This window comes from Pinus tabuliformis, chromosome 4_1, assembly GCF_031772625.1.
Source record: "Pinus tabuliformis cultivar Carrire ecotype Pingquan chromosome 4_1, CPIR1, whole genome shotgun sequence".
NCBI lineage: Eukaryota > Viridiplantae > Streptophyta > Pinopsida > Pinales > Pinaceae > Pinus > Pinus tabuliformis.
Window position 1 is genome coordinate 949871390 of NC_142303.1, and position 5591 is coordinate 949876980.

The window sequence follows — 5591 nt, forward strand, 5'->3', positions numbered from 1 at the left end:
AGATATTTGAAGATCCTTTTGACTGCATGCAGGTGTGATTCCTTTGGATTTTCTTGGAATCTTCCAACTATTCCCACTGCATGCATGATGTTTGGTCGAGTACCTGTTAGATAGAGCAGACTACCAATCATAGATCTGTAGGTTGGTTGATGCACTGCTGCTGATTCATCATTTGTGGTTAGGTTGCATCCTGTTACCATAGGAGTACATACTGGTTTAGAATCTTCCATCCCATATTTCTTCAAGATCTGCTTGAGGTACTTGGTTTGTGATAGAAAAATACCATCTTTATTTTGTTGAACTTGTAAACCAAGAAAATATGTGAACTCACCAAGCAGGGACATTTCAAATTCTTTCTGCATTACCAAAGCAAAGTTGTGACTCATGGCTTCTTCATTGCTACCAAAAATGATATCATCAACATACACAACAAGTATTAGCAATTTATCATTGTCAATTTTTATATATAGATTGCTATCAGCTGATCCTTTTGAAAAACCTTGTTGATGAAGGTATTTGTCAAGACGATAATACCAAGCCCTTGGAGACTATTTTAGACCACAGAGAACCTTTCTGAGTCTGCATACAAGTTTTGGATCATTTCCAAGGATGAATCCGTCTGGTTGCTCAATATATACTTCTTCTTCTAGATATCCATTAAGAAAGGCAGATTTCACATCCATTTGATATACTTTGAACTTCTAAAAGCTAGAAAGAGCAAGGAACATTCTTATGGCTTCAAGTTTAGCAACAGGTGTAAAAGTTTCTTCAAAGTCTATACCTTCTTGTTGAGCATACCCTTTACAAACAAGTCTGGCCTTGTTTCTAATAACTTATCCATTTTCATTCAACTTATTTTTGAATATCCGTTTGGTTCCTATGACATTCTTATCATGAGGTCTAGGAACTAATTCCCAAGTATTATTCTTTTCAATTTGCTCAAGCTCTTCATTCATAGCCTTGACCCAACATTCATCTTTGCATGCTTCATGTACATTTTGCGGTTCGATGGAGGAAAGAAATGCTAGATAGCTTGAAGCTTCTGTAATAGTTCTTCTTGTCTGCACACCTGCCTCTTTCTGTCCCAAAATTTGAGTCTCTGGTTGATTTTTCTGAACATATCTGGATGGAGTCTTTTGTTTTGCTGTTATCTGTTCTTCTGGTGCTTCATTGGTTTCTTCTTCTTCAACATTAGTTTGATTTGATGTGGAAGGATAATCCTCATCATCTTCCCACTCTTCAGTTTTTACTTACTTTGTATTTTTGCCTGCTTCATCAACCACAACATCAATACTTTCAACAATTTTTCCTAGTCTTTTATTATAACACTTGTATCCTTTACTTCGGGAAGAATAACCAAGGAGAATGCCTTCATCTGTTGTAGGTTCAAACTTGCCAAGTTTTTCATCAGTCCTTTTGATGTAACATTTGCTTCCAAAAACTTTGAAGTATTTTACAGTAGGAGTCTTACCATACCAAAGTTCATGACGAGTTTGAGTGTTGTTTACCTGAACATTTTTTTTGTTGAGAATAGTGACGACAACAAATGCAGCTTCACCCCAGAAGGTTGCAGGAGTTCCAGACTCATCTAGCATAGCACGAGCCATTTGTTGAACAGTTCTATTCATCCTTTCTACCACTCCATTTTGCTGAAGATTCCTCGTGGTAGAGAATTCCCTTCTTATTCCATGTTCTTCACAGAAGTCAAAGAATTCATCTGAGGTAAATTCCCCTCCTCGATCAGATCTGAGGCATTTGATTTTGCAATCTGATTCATTTTCAACCAAAACTTTGAATGCTTTGAACTTTTCAAATGCTTCATCTTTATGCTTTAGAAGTCCTATCCAACACATTCTTGAAAAGTTGTCAATGAAAAATATAAAGTATTCTTCTCCACGAGGTGAATTTTTCCTTAATGGACCACATAAATCAGTATGGACAAGTTCAAGCAGCTTACTAGCTGATCCTTCCTTCTCAGGAAAATGTGTTCTGGTTTTCTTACCAAATTGACATGATTTGCATATTGTATTTTGTGGAATTCTGATGTCAGGAAGATAGCGAACAGCCTGGAATTTGCATGCTTTCCTTATCTGAGGGAAGCTCAGATGCCCCAATATTCTGTGCCATAGCCAGTGTTCATCATTTTTTCTTAGATAGCATTGTTGTTGTCCTCCCTTGAGTATGTATAAATTATTTGGATTTCTTATGCCTTTGATCATTGTTTCTCCTGTATCAAGCTCACGAAAAACACATCCATTTGATCGAAATACTACCTCATTTCCTTGATCACACATTTGAATAACACTCAATAGATTATTCTTTAAACCATCAACATACATAACATTCCCAGCTTTGACCTTTTCTTTTAAGAGAACAGAGCCTTTACCTTTTATGACTGCAGGGGTGTCATTTCCAAATGAGACCTTCCTTTCCTTTTCTAAGGCACTATATGACTGAAGTTTTTCTTTATCACCTGTCATGTGTTTTGAGCATCCACTGTCGATGTACCATTGATTTTCTTGTCCTTCTGCATATAAGGCTATACCACATCTTTCGGTTTGCAGTTCTTTATTTTTCCATGTGTTATCTCAAAATCAGACCCTGGAAGGCTGCTGACCAGGAAGACCTTGAATAACTGTTTCAAACCTACTTTTGGCTGAGGCTTAGCCTCCTCAACCTGAGAGGGCTCTCTCAAGGGATTAACGATTTTTTTATTACGAGTAAGATGGCTAACTCTTGTGAAACAAATGTAAAAATGTGAGTGGTGGAAACACAATTAGAAAGTATCCATTGGGTTTATGGAGTCAGATATGCTTCAGTATTGACAGTAAGGTTAGATCTACATAGAAGTCAGGGCATTTAGAACTCAATGCATGTAGAAAACACCAGAAATACAAAAGACCAACACAGTTTACAAATGCATGAAGGAAATTAGAGCACTGCTAGTGATTTCTAAGTAATCACACATTCATACCACTGTATATGATAGGAAGAGAACAATACAAGACATCCAAAGCATCTAATTCCTTCTGATTCCCGAGAAGCAAATCCAAAGTACTGTATTACTAATAACAGAGTCTTTACATAAAACCAGATATGAGAGCTTTTCTAAATAAGTTTCCAACCCTAGGTACATTGCTCTTTCTCCTATATATAGAATTCTTTACATAGCTTAGATTCCTCCTCCAACATGAGGGGAACTCGAATTCTGCTTGCTATGACACCAACTCAAACTTTAACTAATTATTAAATGCAACAAACTGCTAATTAGAAGTTTTAGAGACCTAAGACAATTAGGAGTCTAACTCCACATCATGCTGGTAATAGCATTTATTACAATCAAATCTCGTTCTCTGACAAGTGGTCTCCTTCAGTTTAGCTTTGGTTGATGTTTAAAACTCCTTGCTAGCCCTTAATGTCTCATCTATTTACTGCTCCTGGAAAGTAGGAAACTGCCCCTGTTTTTCTGCTTTTGGTCTCCTCTAGGATTTTCGAAATCAATTATCCATGCTGTTCTTCTTTGATTACACAGAAATGTATTGGACTGCCATGTTCTTCATGTGTAGTAGACCCTTCCCATATACTCGTATGAAGACAAAACCTTTTCAAAGTTGTTTGAAATATCATGGACAATACTAATTGCGATCATTTGTACAACAAAAAGATTAGAGTTCCTCCGCTTGTTTTGCCCTTGCTGGATGCTTGCATATTGTAAATGATCCTTTTCTAAGATTTCTTTTCAAAAATTTTCCCTTTGGTGATCAGGAGCTCAGGACCAAGTGTCGTAAAATGGTGAAAAATGAAAGTGCTCAGAACTGATTGGAACCTAAACAAATGGATAGAGCTTGTCTTTCTGATTTCGGTGCCGCAAACGGTTCGAAAAACGGTCACCGTATGAGGAAGTTATGCCAAAAACAAAAATTGCCCAATAACATTGAAATTTTGGATTTTTTCAAAAAAAAAATTAAAATAGAATATTCCCAGAATATTCCAGAGAATATTCTTTTTCGGGCAGCGAATGGCAGGCTGCCACGTGGCAGGCCCAGAGGCTACCACGTGTCCATGGTAACGTCAGCATATGTATGGGCATTGGTTTCGGGCAGGCCAATCAGAGGATGCCACATGGCAAGCCCAGAGGCTGCCACGTGTCCATGGTGACATCAACAGGTGGTATGTGCTTTGTTTAAAATTTTGGTGGCGGTGTGGGAACCTAAAACCTGTTGTCTCCAAACGTTGTGCCTTACCAACATGCCACATGGGTCGAACTTGATATATTGGCGTAGGCAACTTCATTTGAACGTTGAACTTTGAATGGGTGGGCACCAAAGGGGGCCAGCCCCTAAGGGCCAGCCCCCATACCATGCGACCTTGGGCCCAGAACCTAGGGCTTAAGCCCCAACCGCTAGCACATTTAAACAGTCAGCGTGCAATCCGAGGTAAACCCAAAACGCCGAGAACGTTCACATGCGCATTGAAAGCCACTAACAGTTAGCTGGAAGTCATGGTCATTATGGCGGAGTGTTTGGTGGAGCGTGCCAAATTTTGCGGCTGCTCCATATTTAGCGGGGATATCTGGCAGTTAGCCAGTTTTAGCTGGAGTGATTTTAGGCCAAACTGACAGTTGAGAGTAAATGGCCCTAACTTTGGCTAGGAAAGTCCGTTTTGGACGATTTTTTTATTTATTTTGGGTCTCTTCAACCTCCTGAAGCCATTGGCACAGGTTTCACAGCCATCTGAGGTCGTTTTCAGGTGTTTTAGCTTCGGGGAAGTTCCAGGAGCCACCAGGGCCAAATCAGTTTGGGAGCTGCATTGGGAATTGTGCAGCCAGTGAATGTGGAACGAAGGTCATTCCTGAAGATTTTCCACATTTTGAATCCATTTCTACAGCTTGTTTTGTCTATTGAGGCATTATTCTCACTATTTAGCTTCAGGGAAGCTTTCAGGGCCACTAGGGCCATTTCAGTGCTTGAGCTGTTTGGGGGCTATGTTCATCCGTTTTTGGTGATTCAAAAGCCTATGTCTTCTATTTTTGACCTTCTGAGTCTAATGGAAGAGGTTTCAAAACCAATTGAGGTCATATTCACCTTGAAATTCTCCATGCAAATTTATAGGGCCAATTGGGGAAAGTACTGTATAAGGTACAATTTCACTGTTTAGTGATTGGGAAAGAGCATGTTTAGCTAATTCCTATCTTCTGATTCTATATTTACAGTCAGCTCTGTCCTTCGAGACACTCATATTCTTGTATTAGCCTTTGTAGCATTTTCGATACAAGAGGACAAGACTAGTTTGAGAGGCTTGGTCCAGCAGATGTAGCCCAGGAGGGGGTGAACTGCTTTATCATTTTGATGTCTTTAGTTGCTGAAGATGATATGTTAAACAAAACTGATATAAAGTATTAAACAACAAATATACATAACTTGCATACACACATAATCACCTATTCAGCTGCAGAAAGTTATTTGTCTTATTCTGCAAGACATCAAATTTCAAGTATGTCTATGTCAAAGACTTCTAAGTGTTTACTTCGTTATTTCTTTAGGCAGAGCCTATAGAGGGCCAGGTAGCCTCTGGAACTCATCCTCTCTTTA